General features: G+C 43.7%; 1 protein-coding gene across 2 annotated transcripts in view; it reads right to left on the bottom strand.

Annotated features, from left to right (window-relative positions):
- Positions 1 to 5911, bottom strand: part of CRACDL (CRACD like) — a 71468-nt gene extending 65557 nt beyond the window's left edge. The window contains exon 1 of one of the 2 annotated variants that reach the window (XM_054973491.1): positions 5837 to 5911. The gene's annotated coding sequence lies outside the window, so the exon portion shown is untranslated. Of the gene's footprint in view, positions 1 to 5664; positions 5743 to 5836 lie in introns of those variants that run through there. The other variant, XM_054973490.1, reaches the window with a different exon arrangement.
- Between the last annotated feature and the right edge of the window lie 14891 nt (positions 5912 to 20802).

The following is a 20802-nucleotide window of genomic DNA, read 5'->3' as shown; positions in this document are numbered from 1 at the left end:
TTCCATGAGCACATTTTTATGCAACTTGTACCTCTAAAATTGTAATTTAGGAGTGGAAGTGAAAGTAGTTCTAAATAAAAAGTATATTGGTAAGAGCATGAGGTGTTACCAAGGAACGTTTCCTCTATTAAGTTCTCCTTAACTGCTATTGCTAGTATTTATTTAGGCCTCCAGAGAAAAATGACAGAATACCTGATGGTCCCTGTAATGATTTTAAGTAAATGGGTGCATGGGTCTTTAAATGCTTGGTGTGGCATAGATGAAGAGTGGGGGTGAAAGAGGGATGAGTGAGTGATATGGTTGGTTGATGACTGAGAGGGTGGGCGGAGTGAATGCAGTTTTAGACAGAGTGGAGAGAAAATATTTAGTCAGGGCAAGAGAGGCAAGCAGTGTGCAGCTTGAGCTTGAGCTTGAGCATGCTGTCTGAGAGAAATATAACTCTGTGTGAAAGCCTGAACTGTGTGTTTGTCAAAGAACATTCAGTCAGGAGAAAGCAGGCAAACTGTGTGCACGCCTGAGAAAAGGTCTTACTTGTAATTGAGAGAGAAATTAATATCAAAAGCAGGCAAGCTGTGTGAAGCCTGAGAAAAGATCTGTGTGACTGTGTCTATGAAAGGAAACTTTAAGAACCAATAACGCTCCTTGAAACCATCAAGCTTAAGAAATAACATGAAACCAATATGCTTCTTATAAAAATAAAAGTTTACTTTGGGTTTTTTTTATATCCTAGTGCATCTGTCATTCCTATATCCCATTCCTATCTTCAGGGCCACATAGTACCACGAAAAAGCCTGATCCTTGGGCACGTTACTAAAAGGAGAAATTTTATTTATTCTAGAATTTAATTCCTGGTGGCGGCAATCTACCAAGAGGGGCAATAAAAGGCTTAAAGACCAAATTTACCCAAGAGAAAGAAAGGGTCGTAACAGTCCCTGTTAGCATTTATACTCCCTTTTTAAATTTAAAACTTGCTTTGAACTATTTCAAAAAATGAATGAATGATTTGTCTCTTACTTGACCAGAGATGTAGAGCATGTACACAAGCCATGCTGCGACAAATGTACAAGACCTTCAACTGGTAAACTTCCAAAAGTTTACCTGATGAATTTCTCAGAGAAAGTATACAAAGTGACATGAAAATAGGAATTAACTCACCTCTTTTTACTCTCAGATTCTAAGAACAACTTAAGGATAAGGTTACATTCAAGAAACATATCACCTATTATTATTATTAATGAGGACATTATTGCTTTGGTCCTACATAATAAATGCCAAGTGATTCTCTGTACGTGAATCACATTACAGGACCAGGAAAAGACACCATAATCAGACAAATGTCTCACATTTAACAATATAACTGTATAAAAGGAAAAAATAAGAGCTACAGCGAGCTTATGCGAGAAGGGAAATAGGACACGTAGGCTGACCATTTAAAGTCTGCTTGAAAAATATTTAATAGTAAAGAAAAATGACACCTTTCTGCACTTTGTCGTAGATGCCACAAACAAATTAATTTCCAAGCAATCTAAGAAAGCAAAATCCCCACTTCAATGCTAGAGTTGTATAAAAGAACCTGCTCCCCTCCTTGTGATAAGACCACAAAGATATTGTACAGTCTTTCAGTGTTTATGAAGCCAGAGAGCAAGCATATGTAAGAAAGTCAAGCTTTTTCCCTTCCTAATCTCATCTTTACCCTTTGGAGAGCTCAGCTCTAGAATGTATATAAATCAATATTCTTGGAAAGTCAAAACCCCAAGCAATCTGCTGGCCAATAAGAACAGCAAATATTTGGCCAGAGCAACTGACATGCATCCTCTGTTTTCTTCCAAACCATGTGGTTTTGGAATACAAAAAAGATTTCTGATAATTTAAACTTCCATTATTTTGTAACTCAGGTTCAAAGTCATAACAAGTGAATTAACCCTTGAACTACAGTTCAGGGTATGAGGTGCATCCTATAATATGCGGCATATTCTGAATATACAAGTGTAGCTTTAAAATGTATTATATTTAGATGTATTCAGGAATATTTTAAGAAGTCAAACAAAATCATACAATGACATTACTTTTCTGAAGTAGTACAATTAAGAAATGTCAGCCCTCCATACTTAACTGGGGGGCTCAGTTGTGGGCCACGCAGAGAGGAGAGCAGGGGCATATGCGGCCACCACATTCCCAGATTTGGGAGCCGGGGCCAGCTAATCAGAGCTGGCTGGCCCAGGCAGTGTGGGGTGAGTGAGGACCTGGAAGGTGCAGGTTCCTCACAGGTCTGCCGCCAGCCTTTAAAGAGGAAGGTGGCCCCACCCTTCAGCAATTGGCTTCTGGCTGGCATCTCACCCAGCCCTCTCTTTTGTCACAACTTTGGAGGCAGCAGGTAGTTGGGGCATTGGACACCGATTCCTTTGGGGGAAAACAGGGCCCATGAGCTCAGTTTCCCTATTATTATGGGGACCCCCTTATAGGGTATGAAGAGTGAAGCATGGCAGGTACATCCCCAGCTTGGGGGCTGTCAGATCTGCCTCACTCTCCGGCAGCAGGGGATCCACACAGGGGTGTACACCCACGTGGTATCCCACTAACTGTCATCCCATAGTTCCCCTTCCCTCAGCAGGGATCTGAGGGGGTGTGGTGGTCATCGGCGGGCACGCACATCAGTCGATGCTCAGATGTGTGTCCTATGCACCACCAATGCTCCACGAACTGGAGCAATAAAGTTGTAGCCTTTTCCAACTCCATCATGTTGTCTAGTGTTTTTTGTTGCCTTGCCCCCATAGCTCTCCTCCCCCTTTAGTGCTGGCCTGCAACTAATATTGTACATATCTTACGTAGTTTAATTCAACTTGATGAAGATGTAAACTTAGTCACTGTATCATATTATATCATAGCAACTGATCAATTACTATACTTAGCATAGACTATACTTAGCATTATACATTACAGAGATATCTCCTGCATACTTGTACACAAACTCTAAAAGTTTACATTATACATTTTGCATTAATGCTGCACATACAGTATATCTCCACTACGACTAGTGACCCATGTGGCTATTGCTCTACCCTGGAAGTCACTAACACAGGGAAGGAAGAGGAAAGTGGGGGAAGAGCCACTCTCCTTGTGCAAAGATCCCTGACCCATGTGCCAGTGGGTCACTAGTTTCAACCCATAGTATTCCTGTACTAGTAGGACACAAATTTCGTTTAACTGTTGCTCTTTTCAGATCATTCAGATGGGGCAGTGAATGTGCTGAACCTTCACCTGGAGATTGTAATGAGATGGATGACTATTTTTAATTAATAAAGTGAAACTGAATCAAGCTAAAAAAGGTGGCTATGCCTGCCTGCAACCTCCTCACCAAGTCCCTGACCCTGGGGAGAAGGACTTTCCCCTGCTTCAGTTCTTTGGTCAGTGCCTGGTCCAACCCACGGATCAGGTGTTGAGTGTTCCTCAAACCTAGCTGGCACTTTATTGTCTGTATTAGATGGGGTGGTGCGCTCTCTGAAGGAACACGTTCATGACCTGAGGGTGCCAGATGCAGCATTGTTCAGAGATGCTGAAGAGAGAACCATGCCTCGCAGTGCCTTTTGTCACCTTTGGTACCACAGATGCATCATTTCCCATGCCCTGGTCACTACAAGATTACATAGATTAACAGACTTTATATGGTGCTGTTTTGAAGACCTCACAGAACCTTCAAGGGGTCCAAAATGCTGTGACAAGATAGGTACATATCGCAGCATTCATATCACATCCATCTTCATTGGTGTCTACTATGTTTTTAGGTATAATTCATTACACAGGTTTGAATTGTTATAGCCCAGAAGTTTGAGCCAAGGGCGTATGAAGTACCACCTGTTCCTTATAGCTCTGCTTGGTCCTTAAAATCTTAATTAGAGGCTTTTCTTTAGGTGCCCCTGCCAACTTAAATTGAGGTAACAGAGCCTCCTAAATCGCAGCACTGCAAGTTTCATCTGATGCCATTCAGTTGTCATTTTGGCATGAGGCAAAGATATTTTAATTTCAGTTAGCTTTCACTTAGCGCCTCACTCTTTACATGGGATTCAATGAGAAAATTTTTTGCAGTTAATTTTTGTTGCTATGATAACTTTCTTTCATGATCAAATGTTATAACATAAATAGATGTTTTTAAACTATTGCTTTGTTTTATTCATGTTTTTTATAGCTCTGGTGCTGCTTTTAATATTATTTTAATGCATTTAATGTATTTTGTGAATGTTTATCTTATGATTATTATCTGCATTGGACATTTTATTGGAAAGGCAAAACAATAATCTTTTAAATAAATGAACAAATAACCGGGGCAACATACTAAAGTAATTGAGATCTGAACACGTTTTTAAATATGTCATATATGAATATATATCATCCATAATGATATAAGCACATGTGGCTATATTTATTCTTTTAACATATACAGGCTGCTATACAACCTTTTAATATCTTGCCAAGGTATCTTTTAGGCTGCGATCTTATGGATGCTTACTCAGAAGTACATTTTATTGGTCATAGTTGATCTTGCTTCTGAGTAAATATGCATAGGAATGGGTTGTAACTATATTTATACAGAAGCAAGGGACATTGAACTCAATGGATGTTATACATTCAAGACAGATACCATAAAATCAGTTCAATAAGGGAAAACTGCCAATGACTATTGACCAAAAAGCATACAAATTCTACTTAAGATTTCTGCCTTACTCTTATAAATGTAGTGGTGACTCACAATAACAGACAGGAACTGGAAATAAATAAAGGTATTTATTTTATGTCATCATTGTACCCTGCTTTTCTCTCAGGACTCCAAGCAGCTTATATTGTTCTCTTCTCCTCCATTCTAACCTCACAACAACCCTGTGAGGTATATTAGGCTGAGAGTATGCAACTGTCCCAGAGTGGGGAATCAGACCGTAGTCTCTTAGATCCTAGTCCAACCCTCTAACCACTACACAATGCTGTCTCTCTGATTTCACCTACTCTTTCTCAACAAGTGTCATTCTGCTCCACTTGAGAAGGAACCAGGAAAGCCCCTCCCCTTTTATTGTTGGTTAAACTATAGTAACTGCCACACTCCTGATGCATATTTAAAACTAATTAATGCAGATTAATTACGAAGGACCTTATTATACTTTAAACATCCCATCCAATCAACACGGACAAAAACGTGGTAAAACGCTATATCTGGAAGTGGGCACTCACAATCCAGGTTAATAATTATCTATATAGAAGAGGGGTAGCAGCCTTTGCAGAGTAATTAAACCAAGGGTTTTATTCTTTTTTTAAAAAACCACAAAGATCTTGAATTAGCGCTTGGTTCCATTTACAAAACAATTACCAGAGATCGCCATTTCAACAATAAAGAAGCGAAGAAACCACCACCCGCTTACCACATTACACTGCCCTTCCCCCCCCCGCCCGAACAAGAAACTATCATTCACATTTATTTTGAGTCTACCGCTTAAGCGCCCCCCCCCGCTCTGTTTTCTTCTGGGGCTGATTCACCGGTGGGGGGGGGGGCCGTGGGTCACGGCACTGCCAACAGGTCCCCTGTACAGCGCAGGTGAAACAGACGGAGTCAAGCCCAGAGATTAGAAAGAGGAAATCGAAGGGCTGAGAAGCGACAGCTGGCAGCCCTGGCCTGCTCACCTTGGGAACCCCGCACGGCATCCGTCCAAACTCTTTCCGCTCCCGGAGACAGAGTGCGGCCAGGTGCGCAACGTAAGCAACCTCGGGGCACACTTTGCTAGCCTACTTCCACGCACCGTCGTAGCTCCTCCCGCCCGCCGAACCCCTAGAGGCGAGGGTCGCCCACACTCACCCTGCCGCCGACACACCGAAAGGGGGCTCCCTCGCGCGCGGGACCCGGCAGTAGCTGGTCTGCGGCGGGAAGAGAAACGCAAACACACCTTGAGGCAAGACGACGGCGAGGAGGAGTTGGAGGAGGAGGAGCGAAGCGTCCCGAGCGCTGCCACGGGAGAGAACGAGGCTCCCTCAAGGAGCGGCTCTTGGGCACTCGCTTGGCTGCTGGCCCCGGGCAGGCGGGGACGTCCCTCAGGCTTCCTTCTGTCGGCTCCGCCTGGCCTGGGAGCCGGGAGACAAGCGCTTTCTCCCCGGCTGCTGCCACAGCGGCGAGGAAGCAGGAGGCAGCCTCAGGTGCCCGCAAATCAGATTAGCCACCCGTGTGGTGTAACGGCTCGACTGTTGGACTTGGACCAGGAAGACCGGCGGCGCTCGGCCCTCCTCAGAGCTGACAGGGTCACCTTGGGCCAGTCGCTGTTTCTCCGCCTCGAGGTATGCTTATGTAAATGCATTCCACATATATTTGTTAGGGATATGGGGGGGTTCATGCCCTGACCTGGATAGCCCAGGTTAGCCTGCTTGTCAGATCTCAGTAGTTAAGCAGGGTTGGCCTTGGTTAGCAATTGGATGGGAGACCTCCAACAAAGATCAGGGTTGCAGAGCCAGGCAATAAGAAACCACCTCTGTTAGTCTCTTGCCATGAAAACTCCACAAGGGGTCGTCCTAAGTCAGCTATGACTTGAGGGCACTCTCCTCCACCAGATGTTTGTTAATAGGAGGCAAATGCCCTGAAGGAAAAGCTAGGTTTGACTAATATTAGGATAAGAGTGTCCAAATTTCATTTTTATTTGAAATATTTGAGGAGTTTCTTTGGAAAGGTGGTATATAAAGTTAATAAATAAATATTTTGGGGCTATTAATATCAGACTTGGAATTTTCAGACAATTCTGAAATGTATTCAGCCATCACCTGAACATTCACTTTTCTAAAATACTGATTTTATTTACATAATTCTTCTAGCAATGTTGCTATGGCTAGCAAATATATTTTCACTCAAAAAGTTTAAGTAAGACACAGCATCGTAATCTGATACTAAGTCTTCATGTGTAAAACAGGATGGTAGATGGAGGTGGTAAAATTCTGAGATTAGCAATTTCAGACAGCTCATGCTGTCCACTTTTCCACTTTTTGCACACTTTGCCTTAGGCCGTTTATTGTTTGCCTTAATATCTAATTTTGTAATCCTAGTGCCACAGCATCGTTTATTGGTTGTTTTATGCTGTCCAATTGCATTGTTTTATATTCTATAATCTGCTTTGAGTCTCGAGAAGAAAGACAGGTACCATCTCAAGCCATTTTCTCTAACACCAATGTATATAGCCTTCCAGGTCATGTTATAAATTCTGCTAATAGAAATTTTTCTATAAACCAGTGTGGTTGGAGCTATGGGATTGAGCTATGGATTCAGAATAGCCTAGATCTAAGAAAGATTTCTGCTCACATTTCAGGTGGTCAGATGTAACCAAGTGGAATCCAGTTGCCAAACAAGATCCTGACACAGCATAGCTGGAGATGCTGGTAGCTTCCAAGGTTCTGCTATGGACAATTTCACGAGACTGGAGAACCATGAGTGGCATAGCCTGTGAGGTGCTACACAAATCAGAGTTGCTTTCTCTGCCCTGATCTTCCTGATCATCTTGAGAAGACGGGATGGAGGCAGGAAGGCATACATGAGGCCCTTGGGCCAGGGAAAGGTGACAGCATCCAACTGTGCTGCCTTCTGGGTCTGATATCTGGGGTGGGGGGGAACCTCTCTGTCTAATTATTCAAGCTGGAGGCAAAGAGGTCTACCAAGACTGCCCAAATCTACTATCTAATGGAATATTCTCAGTTTGAGGGCCCACTCATTTTGGTTATAACTTGTTTGCTCAGTCAGTTTTCTTGTATGTTGAATACTCCTTGAATGTGTTCTACTGACAGGGACAACAGATTCTTCTCCACCCATGATAGAACCAGGGACTGCTTCCTTGTGCAGAGCTGAGGACCTGGACCCCCTTATTTTGGTAATGTGCTCTTTGGCTGAAATATTGTCCATCTTAATGAGGGTATGGTGATTCCATACGAGAGAACAAAAGTATAGGAGGGATAACCTGATCACCTAGATCTCTTGTTGTTCCAAGTTCCCTGTGCATTATGACCCAGACATGTTGCCCGCCCTCCCACCAGCCAGAAAAACTGCTGTCAGTGGTGACCTGTATTCGATTCTGTATCAGGTACTCTTTGTCCTTGGGAAGATTTAGGTTCTCTGTCCACCACTGCAATCTGATATTCAGGAATTCTGGAATGATAAATGTGTGACTGAGCTTCCCTATAATCTCAAGATGGAAAGGGAGAAGAAACCACAGAACTCTCAGATGGAACCTTCCTGATGGAACTGATTCCATGCATGCTACCATGAGGTCCTGGTAGTGGACTAGAAAAACTATACTCTCTTTGGCTGCATTATGTATTTGGCTGCACAGAAGATCTTTTGCATCTTTTTTGGAAGTAGATTCCTTGGTGGAATCTATCAATATCTGAGGTGGTGGATCATTTGTGAAGGGATAAGCCAGCTCTTTCCCTTGTTTATGATTAATCTATGTGCTTTCAGATACTTCAACGTGGCTGTTACATTTTTGAGGGCTTGTGTTCAAGATGAAGACTGAAATTGTCCAGCAAATTATCCAGATATGGGTAAATATGAATACTCCACTGATACAGGAGAGCCACTCATGTCATCACCTTGGAAAAGACCCTGGGGGCTAATGCTAAACTGAAAGGGGGGCTTTAATTGAAACTGTCTGTCCGTATAGGCACATCAGAAGTATTGCAAATGAGATGGTAAAATTGGAATGTGTAGATAGCCTATATTAAATCTATTGAGGCCAGGAATTTGACGTGTTGGAGTGCTTCCACTGTGGACTGGAGAGTTTCAGTTCTGAAGTATTTGTGGTGAACAAATTTGTTCAGGAGTTGAAAGTCCAATTTTGCCCTACATTCTTTTGGGAGACTGTAAAGAATATATACTTTTGAGCACCTTTGTGAAGGAGGTACAAGTTCTATGGCCAAGATGTCCAGGAGATGTTGAATGACCATTGTGGTGTGTTGATGTTTCTCTGGATGTCTGGATTTGTGGGAGACCCTGAACCTGTTTGGAGGAAGTATATTTAATTATACCCAGTAGCCAAAGAAGTATGGATAAGAGCCATGCTTCTTTGTTACTCCTCCTGGACCTATCCGCAGCCCATGCCATCCTGTTGAGGTGTTTGGAGGCAGAAATGGGTATGAGGGGCTCTGCCTTGGACTGATTTAAGTAATTCCTCACAGACTAGACTCAAAGGGTTGCTGTTGGTGACCACTGACCATCTATCTTTAATGTGGGAATTACCTTAAGAGGCTCCACAGGGCACAATCTTATCCCCCATGTTATTCAACCTCTATGTAAAGTCTTTAGGAAAAATAATTCAGATATGGAATTGGATGTCATCAATATGCAGATGATATTAGCTCTATATCTCACTCTCCAAATCCCTAAAGTTGTTGCCTGGCAGCTGCAGTCCCAAGTTGCTGCCTGACAGATGCAGTGAAATGGCTGAAAGCAAATAAATTGAAACTCAACCCAGACAAGACAGAAGTGATGCTGGTTGGGAAGGTGGAGATCTTGAAGGACATTGTGCTTCCCACTTTCAGCAGGGTTCATTTGACCCGTGCTGACTTGGTTAAGAGCCTGAGGGTTATATTGGATCCAGTGCTACTACTAGGGAAGCAAGTTAATCCAGCTGCAAAAAAAGGCCTTCTCTCAATTCAGACTAGCCTGGAAGATGACATGGTCAGTTTTGCCACCTGGATTCATGCCATGGTAACATCAAGACTAGAGCTACATAGGTCTCCCCTCAAAGTCAACTTGAAGACTCCAGTTGGTGCAGAATGCGGCAGCTTAGTTATTAACAGGAACTAGGTGGAGCATGCATAGTGCTCTGATTCTGCAGACACTTCATTGGCTACCCATCAGATACTGGGCTCAATTCAGGTTTTGACTGTCACATACAGAGCCCTTCAAGGCCTTGGCCCCTCATATCTGCGAAACCACCTCTGTCCCTATGTTCCACCACAGCAGCTTCACTCATCTGGACAGGGCCTTCTGCAGATACCACCCTGCAAATGGGCAAGATCAACAGCTGCCCATACACACATTATCTGTGGTGGTTGCCACCTTATATGGCCTGCCTGAAGAGGTCAGGGAAGCTCCCAGTCTTTTAGCTCTCTGCAAACTATGCAAAACTGAACTATTCAGGACAGCTTTTCACTCAGGTAATAGGCCTGTGCTATAAGAAATGGATCGGACAAATGACCTGGAAAGGGGACAAGGCCTATATACTATATTACTGGGCACTATCTGTTAATGTAGATATGCTCCTACTGAGAGTTTCCATGCCATTTAATACGTTCATGTCAAAATACTTATGTTTTGTTTCCACAATGTTTTATATCTTTATTTGGATCTATTCTTGTTTTCAAATTTCTGCAATCCATACTCCTTTGTATTGTTTGTTGAAGTACCAGCTGTTGATCGTATTGACTTACACTGTGTAATCTACCTTGAGTCTCAGTGAGAAAAGTGGACTATAAATGACATTAAAAAAAATTACTAAGTGCCCCTCTCCTGCCTGAACAGATTTGGGTTGTCCCAAACTTAGTGGAATACCTGGAGAAGCCCCTCCACTAGTGTGAGTTGTGCCACTATTGGAATCTGTTGGGTCTGTTGTTAGAATTGGGACCATCCTGAGAGAATCCTCTATTTTGCTTGGAGATGGGCTTGTTGTTTGCCTTCGCTTGAACTAGGTAGGTCTATGTGTCTCCTTTTGGACCTGAAACAGGGGAAGGTACTTCAGATCCAAAAGGAGTAAAAAGACCAAGGGCATTTTCCATTCAGTTTGCCCTAAGCAAGGCCTTATTCTTGCCCTTGGTTTCAACGAGGATGTCATCCTAATTGTCCCCAAACAGTTTCTCCCCCACGAAAGGAAAGGAAGCTAAGATCAGCTAAGAGTGGTAATTGGATGAAGATACAAGCAAGTAAGCTATCTAGCAGAGCTCCGCTGAGCCTTGTGCTCTTATCCCAGGTAGGAAATGAACTGCCAGAGACAGCGAGTTTGAATTGACCTGCCTCCTGCCTGACTAGAGGGAATCACTCATGATAAGATACCATCTACCTCTGAGTGAGAACAGATGAATAGTGCAATCCTATGTAGAATTACTCCAGTCTACACCCATTGACATAGATGGGCTTAACATGGAGTAACTCTGCTTGAGATCGCCCTATTAGGCAGCAGATATACTTATCTAAAAATATATCCTATTATAGATAAATAGGCTTCCTTCTGAATAAACATGCATTGCATTGTGTTTTAAGATCTTGCGTATTGTCTTAGTTGTAGACAATCACAACTGTAACGCTTTCAGATAATCTAGTATCTTATACTGAATACTTTTTTGGAGGCTTTAATGTACTGCTATAAACTTGCTCACTATGAGAGAAGTAATTTAAAAACACAATCTACATGAAGAAATTAACCAAGATATATTTTGTATACAAGACTACATCTGAAATATTTATATATGCACAATTATCCATTAGAAACGTATAGTTTTGCTCCTATTCTGAGATAGTCCCTGTCACAAACCCCTTGCTGTCTCTAGCTTGTGCAGTCCTTCCCCTACTCAGGTAAAAATTTTCCTCCCTAAGCATATGAAGCTGTTTACTGGGCTGGGAAGCCTTCAGTTGCATGGTTGTGTTGGTAGAGCTTTAATTTTCTTTATTGTCCCACCCTTAAGGAATGTATACATTGTGATGTTACCCAGCCAAGTTGAAGTAGAGGGGGGGAAAGGGGTTTATGTGTCCCTTGGAAATGAAACTGGCACCGGAGGCTTGTTGAAGTTTAAAAGATAACAAAAGGTTTATTCACAGGTAGGATGGATAGTTACATAAGTAGGTAGATACTTAAAAGCTTAAGTAAATAGTTTTTTTAAACTACTACTACTCACTGTATGATTTTTCATCTGCTCCAAGCTTGGACAGTCGTGGTTGACAAAATGATGTCACCTACATAGAAGGGTTTTCTGCATACCACGGAACTTCCTAGGTAATCACTTTGCAATTTTTTTTAGGAGGAAGATTTGATACCCAAATGTCCTGGTGAGGACTCAGTATGTTATTCAGATGCTGAGAGCAACTGAGTATCAGTTAAAGACACACAACAAATCCCCAAATAAACAAACAAAAAACTAGAAAATGAAGTGGGGAGAAGAAATTGGCTTATTTAAGATTATAATACCCTGAAAGGGGAAATTTGGATCAGAGAAAAATTTCTACGTGTTTATTCCCTCCCACTGTGATTCCTTGCAGTTTCACTGCTTCTTTGTACTATATTAGTTATTGTTTCATGATTGCTTTAGGTATAACAGTTATTAATGCCTGTCCCCTAGATCCTAAAATTGTCTTTTTAGATAATTTTATATTTGTTTATAGTTTCACATGCGCCAAAATGCAACTAAAACTCACTGGTATCATAAATCAATTCAAAAGTCATAATTCTTTGGAATAAGAAGTAATTAGTGGGAAAGAAACAGCAAAACAATAGTTTACTTGAATGTTTAAAGAAACAACCCAGCCCAAGTTTAGAACCTGAAAGAGGGGAAAGCGTTGAAAATGTTTTGGGATTTCCCCTTACAGGATAGTTTCCCATTTTCTTCGTATCTGTATTTGCAGATTCAGTCATTAACAAAAAGTCAATGGCTATACACGCATTTGTAATTACTAGTTTACGTTATCCAATAGTTCTTAAATTCTGTTAATAGTATTTTATGCTGTAGATCTGTGTGTTTTAACTGACACATTTTCAGACCAGAGGAATTTCCTCTTCTTTTGTTTATCAGCGCAATTTCTTCAGTATAGCTTGTGTAGCACATTTTTAAATAATTTGATTGCTGTCTTTGGTCATGATACTAATCTTCTCATTGGCCATGCACATAGAATAAATAAATAGTTTGTATTACATCATGAACCATATAGGAGATGACATCCCTGAAAGTTTATTTTGTTAATAATTGTTCTACTATCTGTTGTAGTTTTCTCAGTTCTGTCTCAGGCAATAGACTTAGAATATGGCTGAAGGTTAAACAAATTATAATACAAAGTATTATGAAAATGCTCATAAACACGTGGTTCATCATGGGAAAAAAACCTTGCTGAGATGAAAACTATATCCCTTTTTATGGTTCCTTTTTTGACTTTCCTTTCTTCAGTATATGACTCAGTATCTCTTGAATTATTTGAGATAAATTGATCAAATGCAATCTGAAAGAACATATTTCAACCTTAGAACCAATATATGATCTGTGAACAATTCAATGTGTATTGTGGTCAAAGAAATTGAGATTCTACTACAAAATTAAAACCATCCTTGAGTACTGATAATGTTTCATGGAATTATTGTAGAAACCACTTGTCTTCATTAAATTTTGCAGTAGTTCTGAGCAAACATACACAAGATCAATTACCAGGCACAATTCAAAGTGTTGGGAAATAAGATCTAGACAGCTTAAGACCGCTGCATCTGAAGGAATGCTTTCATCTATACTATCCTGCCTGTCAGGTAGCCACTCACCTGATCAAGCAAATCCTTGTGACTCTTCTAGCCTGGCTGATCAATTGATATACTTCCTCTAGGTGACAACTGTAGTTTTAAGAATGCATGATATAGATCCTGCAGGTGCTTTCTCTCTCTTTCTCAGGGTTATTGGAACAAATACGGTTATATTGTTAGACTTAGCATAATAATGGATCTTGTGGTACTCCTTGTAGGGTAGCTGAGATATGTAAGCATTTGAAGTGGTCTGTTAGTTTATTGTACTAATTGAGGTTTACATGCTCCTCCAATATGCTGAAAGATCAACACAGTAACACTGTATCTGATCAGGGCAAAATAAAGGAAAGATGGAAACAATACACTGAAGAACTATACAAAAGAGATGGAAAGATGACAGATACCTTCGATGAAGAATCTTTTGATGAAGAACCAGAAATCTTAGCAAGTGAAGTAAAAGCTGCACTCAAAGCAATTGAGGGAAACAAAACCCCTGAAGTAGATGGAATACCAATAAAGCGATTTCAAGCTACAGAAAAGGAGTACATCAAAATCTTAACAAGAATCTGTCAACAAATATGGAAAACAAAATAATGGTCCACAGACTGGAAACGCTCAGTCTACATTCCAGTTCCAAAAAAAGGGGATGCCAGAGTGCAGCAACTGCCAGACTATCACATTAATTTCCCATGCAAGCAAAGTGATGCTCAAGATTCTACATCAAAGACTCTTACCATATATGGAATGAGAAATACCAGATGTTCAGGCTGAATTCAGAAAAGGAAGAGGCACTAGAGATCACATTGCAAATTATGATGGCTACTGGAACATACCAGGGAATTCAGAAGAAAATCAGCCTGTGTTTTATAGATTACAGCAAGGCTTTTGACTGTGTGGATCATGAAAAACTATGGAGAGTGTTATAAGAAATGGGGGTGCTACATCTGATTGTTTTGATGCACAACCTTTACTCTGGACAAGAGGCTAGTGTCAGGACAGAATATGGAGAAACAGAATGGTTTCCAACTGGCAAAGTTGTCAGTCAAGGATGCATATTATCTTCCTACCTGTTCAACCTCTATGCAGAGTATATCATAGGTGGAGCTGGACTAGATCTAGAAGAAGGTGGAGTGAAAATTGGTGGGAGGAATATTAACAATTTGAGATATGCAGATAACACCACATTACTGGCAGAAAATAGTGAAGACTTGAAACGACTACTGATGAAGGTTAAAGGAGAAAGTGCCAAAGTAAGATTACAGCTGAACATCAAGAAGAAAAAAGTAATGACTACTGAGGAATTACACAGTTTTAAAGTTGACAGTGAGGAAATTGAAATGGTTCAAGATTTTCTATTCCTTGGCTCAATCATCAACTAAAAAGGAGAATGCAATGAAGAAATCAGAAGAAGATTGAGACTTGGAAGAGCAGTTGTGAGGGAGCTAGATCCTTAAAAGATGTCTCTCTGGGAACCAAGATCAAGATAATCCAAACTATTCTCTATTACTATGTACGGATGTGAAAGTTGGACAGTGAAGAAAACTGACAGGAAGAAAATGGATTCATTTGAAATGTGGTGCTGGAGGAGAGTTTTGCGGTTACCAGGGACAGCCAAAAAGACAAATAAGTGGGTAGATCAAATCAAGCCTGAATTCTCCCTAGAAGCTAAAATGACAAAACTGAGGCTATTGTACTTTGGTCACATCATGGGAAGACAAGATTCTCTGGAAAAGTCAATAATGCTAGGAAAAGTGGAAGGCAGTAGGAAAAGAGGAAGACCTAATATGAGATAGCTTGCCTCAAGTAAAAGAAGCCACATCTTCCAGTTTCCAGGATCTGAACAAGTCTGTTAATAATAGGACGTTTTGGAGGCCTTTCCTTCATAAAGCCGCCATAGGTTGAAGGCAACTTGACACATAATACACTGTATGTACTTGGGTGTCCAGACAGTGAACTTCCTTCATTGAGTGATTCAGACTTAGGTTAAGAGTGGGGTGGAAACCAGTGAAATTGTTCAAGGGCTTCTTTCTCATAGGTCCAGATGATGAATATGTCTCTTTCAGGTTTGGTGAAAGCCTGTATCTTCAAATCAGCAAAGCTGCTATGAAAACATGCATGTTTCCATAATATGCCAACACATTTACGGTTGACATGCACCAAATGTACTGTACTGTGGTCCATCAATGACATCTTAATATGGACCTTTGGAAAGGAGGCCCAGAATTATCTGCATCCCATAATTAACCTAAATTTCTAATTTATAGTTGGATAAATTGTTAGAACAAATTTGGAGTTTTTTTAAAAAAAAATGTGGTCCCACATGTACATTAGAGCATTGGGATCATGTTAAAAAATTGAACAGGAATACAGAGTCTTGATTACGACCCTGTATATTTAATCAGAATATTTTACAGGAAAATTTATTCCAAGAAAGCTGAGAATAAATAAGGAGTGAGGCCTGTTTACAGATTATATTTACTTAAAAGTAATATTCTCTTAAACAAAAGCCTTTCTGATTTAATGATACTAAGGCATGGATAAGAATACAAAATATAAAAGGAATCATAAAATTTATTCTAATAAATAAATTATTTAAATTAATTATTATCTAATAATAATTATTATCTAATAATATCTAATTTAAATAAATTATTATCTAATAAATAAGGGGAATTTATTCTAAACTCTTAACGTGCTATCCTACACCCTTCTAAGGACATTGAAGTCAGTGAGCTTAGAAGGGTGTAATTGTGCTTAATTAGAATGGTGCTCTAACTGTTCCAAAATTTCCTGGGTTTCTTTTTCCATAGGAAGATCACAATGTGTTTTCATCAAGTGGGTGATAAAACAGGGTTAACATACCTGTAACTTATGTTCATCGAGTTCTTCTGTGCTGACACACATGGGGACTGCGCAGGCGCAGGCCAGCCGCCGGAGAATTTTCTAGAGCTTCCATGGCTCCGAAGGGGCCGTTTGTCGCGCGCCTCAGCGACCGTTTTCCCGCCCAAACGGTCACGTGATCCTCCAGCGACCAACGGCCCCTTCCCTCAGTTCTCCCTTGCCGCCGCTTGACCAACACACCTCAGCCATAACACCTTAAAAACACCAAACAGTATTGTGCATTGGAGTTCACAGCGGGGTAGGAGGGAGGGTTGTGTGTCAGCACAGAAGAACTCGATGAACATAAGTTACAGGTATGTTAACCCTGTTTTCATCTTCGTTCTTCTGTGCCTCCACACATGGGAGTGTACCAAGCTTCACATAATAAGGAAGGCGGGGGTGAAGTCCAACACAATTTTATTGAACAAACAAGAAAAAACAATAAATAGATATGCATATATACATCTATGTAAAAAACTGTGTGAGGACACATAAATACTCAATATTTACATATATACACACCCCCAGGTACATATATATACACTTTCACTCAAGGGTACCCAGCAGGTACGCCAAGAAAGTCATTCCAAAACTCCCTCAGGAAAAAAGGGAGTGTAAGACAGCCTTGGCCACAGATACATCCTGCTCCGCATTGACATCAACGGCGTAATGCCTGACAAAGGTGTCTGCAGAGGACCATGTGGCGGCTTTACAAATGTTAACCAGGGGCACCCCCCTGAGGAGTGCCGAAGAGGATGCCTGGGACCGCGTGGAGTGGGCTCTGACATGAAGCGGGCAAGTCACCCCTGCCAGCGAATAGGCCTTGCCAATGGCCGCCACAATCCACCTCGACAGGGTCTGTGAGGAAGCCCTGTTACCCTTGTCCTTGGCCCCAAAACATACAAACAGGTGAGGACAGGAGCGGAATTCCTTCGTCCTATCTAGGTAATAGGCTAGGGCCCTCTTCAAGTCTAGGGAATGAAGGGCCTTTTCCCCCTTAGAGGAAGGTTGAGGAAAGAATGCAGGCAGTGAGATATCCTGCGAGAGGTGGAAGGCGGACACCACCTTGGGCAGGAACCCGAGGCAGGGACGCAGGACCACCTTGTTGGGATGAAACACAAGAAAGGGAGGGTCAGACCGCAGTGCAGACAGCTCACTGACCCGTCTGGCCGACGTTACGGCCACCAAGAATGCTACCTTGTAGGATAGCATATCCAAGGGGCATGTAGCCATAGGTTCAAATGGAGGCAACATGAGACGTGAGAGCACCAAGGACAGTGACCACTGAGGCACTGGCGCCGACACAGGTGGGTAAAGATTGTACATGCCCTTAAGGAACTGGCGGGATTGTGGGTGAGAAAACACCGTAGCACCCTCAACACGGGTGTGAGCAGCTGATATCGCTGCCAGGTGGACCTTGAGGGAGGACACCTTCAAACCCAGGCCACGCAAGTGGCACAAATACTCGAACACAGCCCCCAAGGGACTGCTGTCAGGCACCACCCCTCTGGCAAGTGCCCAGAGCTCAAACCTGCGCCACTTGGCCGCATAAGCGCGCCTAGTGGATGGCCGACGAGCATTCAGGAGGACCCTCTGCACCTCGTCAGTAAAGCCTATCGGGGAGGAATGATCCGCCAAGCCGTTAGGTGCAGCTTCTTGGGATCGTGGTGGACTAGGCTCCCGTTTAGGAGAAGGTCTTGCCGAGGGGGCAGACTCACATACGTCCGTTGGGACATTCGCAGGAGCTTCGGGAACCAAACCTGCCGTGGCCAGAAGGGGGCCACTAGGATGCAGTCCGTCCCGTCCTCCTCTATCTTGCACAGGACCCTGGGAATCAAGGGGAACGGAGGAAACATGTAGTGCAAGCCCTGCGTCCACGTAAACTGGAAGGCATCCCCAATAGAGAGGGGGTCGCTCCCTGCCCTGGAACAGAACGTGTGGGCCTTGGTGGTCGCCGCAGTGGCGAACACGTCTATCACTGGATGACCCCACATCTGGAAGATCGGCCCAACGCACTCTACGTTCAGTTCCCACTCGTGGTCCAGTAAAGGGACCCTGCTGAGGGCATCTGCCCGGGCATTGTCCGACCCAGCCACGTGTATAGCACGGAGCGACACGCCGTTCTTGATAGCCCACTGCCAAGTGAGTGTGGCTTCCCGGCACAGGGCCATGGACACTGTGCCCCCCTGCTGATTCACGTAGTACATGGCAGTCGTGTTGTCCGTCTGCACCAACACCTGACGATTTCTCAGCAGTGCTGTAAGAGACACAAGTGCGAAACGAATGGCCCTTAGTTCAAGCACTTTGATATGGAGGGTCTTTTCCCTGTCAGACCAGACATCTTGCACAGACACATCACCACAGTAAGCCCCCCATCCCAACAGAGAGGCATCAGTGGTAACCGTGATGTCATGGTGTTGATACCCAAAAGGGGTCCCTTTAAACAAGTTGTCATCAGACAGCCACCAGTCCAAGGAGGAGAGGATGACCCTTGGGATAGAGAATTTGAGGGACGGAGGGTGCAGCAGAGCATCGTACCTCCGCACAAACCAGTTCTGGAGAGGGCGCATACGCAGCCTAGCGAAAGGCACCACAGAGGTGGCCGCTGCCATATGTCCTAGTAGGCACTGGATAGTGCGCACAGACTGGAATCGGTTCCTTTTAAACATGGACACTAGACCCCTTAGGGACCGAGCCCTCTCCAAGGGGAGCAGGGCCTTACCCTCCACAGAGTCTAACAGTGCACCAATGTAGGACACCTTGCAGTTGGGCACCAGTTTGGATTTCTCCAAGTTCACCAGGAGCCCCAGGCGTTGGCAAGTGCTAAGTACCAAGCCAATGTCCTGCACCAGCCTAGACTCCGATTCCGCCACGATGAGCCAGTCATCGAGGTACGGAAAGATGGTACAGCCTTCTTCCCGTAGGAAGGAAACCACAGGGGCCACACATTTAGTGAACACTCGTGGGGCAGTGGACAGGCCAAAGGGGAGCACCTTATACCGGAAAACCCTTTGCCGGTAAACAAAACTTAGGTACTTCCTGTGCTCCTTCCGTATGCCCACGTGAAAGTATGCGTCCTTTAAGTCAAGAACCGCAAACCAATCCCCTTGCCTCAGTAAGGCGATCACAGCCGCCAACGTAACCATTTTGAATTTGGTCACCTTGAGGAAGGCATTAAGGCCCCTCAGATCTAAAATGGGACGTAAGCCCCCATCCTTCTTAGGGACCAGGAAGAACCTAGAGAAGAAACCCTTTACAGAGTCCTCATAGGGCAATTCTTCCACAGCACCCTTGGCCAAGAGCGACACGATCTCCGCATCCAGCTCGGCCATAGTGTTATTGACAGCTGTCAGGGGTGAACTGCATCTAGGCAGCTCAACAAACTCCAGCCCGTACCCCAGTTCAACAATCGTTAAGACCCATGAGTCAGATGTTATTGACTCCCACTCAGAGAGGAGTGGACTAAGTCTGTCCGAAAAGTTCGGGGATACGGCTGGCGCGACCCGTCAGTACTGCCTCCCGGCGCCCTGCTGATCTTTCTGCTGGGCCGGTTGCTGTGCCGGACGAGGCTTGAAGGGCCGACGCCTCCTCTGCTGTTGTGCGGGAGGGTAAGGCCGCTGCTGGTAGGCAGGATACTGATGGTAGCCCGGCCGCTGCTGTTGGTATCTGCCCTGGTAGTGGTAAGGGCTGGACCGGGGAGCGTACCGTGACCTGGAGGAGGGCTTGTCCGCTGGAGCCAGACCCAAGGACCGCGCCGTCTGCCTGTCCTCTTTTTTCTTTTTCAGGGTCTCGTCGGTCGATTTGGAGAACAGCGAGTCCCCTTCAAAGGGCATGCTCTCCACCCTGGAATGCACCTCCTGGGACAGGGCCGTAGACCGCAACCAGGAGTGGCGCCTGAGGACCACCGCCGAAGCCATTCCCCGAGCAGCAGTGTCGGCAGCGTGGCTCCCAGCATTCATTTGCTGTTTAGACAGCCAGACAGCCTCTGTCTGCAACAGGGAGACGACAGCCCTCTGCTCAGGTGGGAGGTCTCGAGTGTAGGATGCCAACTTCTCCCAGAGGTACAGCTGGTACCCTGCCATGATGGTCTGGTAGTTGGCAATCCTCAGACCCAGCGAAGCGACGATGTACTGGCGCCTGCCCATGGCATCAAGCTTCTTGCCCTCTTTATCGGCAGGCACCGAGGAGTGACCCGATCGTCGGGGGTTGAATTCTTCTGTGACCAAGGAGGAAGGTGGAGGGTGTTTCACCAACGCCGGCCAGGTGCCCTGCTTGATCTTGTAAAGCTGCTCGATGCGCTTGGACGTTGGAGGTTGATCACAGGGCACCTGCCACACCTTCTCCACAATCTCCTCAATACCCTCGAGCATGGGAAAGCCAACGTACGCCGGATTATCCCCATAGATACGTTTGAGGAGCTTGT

This window comes from Eublepharis macularius, chromosome 3 (genome assembly GCF_028583425.1).
Source record: "Eublepharis macularius isolate TG4126 chromosome 3, MPM_Emac_v1.0, whole genome shotgun sequence".
Classification (NCBI taxonomy): domain Eukaryota; kingdom Metazoa; phylum Chordata; class Lepidosauria; order Squamata; family Eublepharidae; genus Eublepharis; species Eublepharis macularius.
Note: the sequence above shows the minus strand (reverse complement) of the source record. Positions and strands in the feature narration are given on the sequence as shown.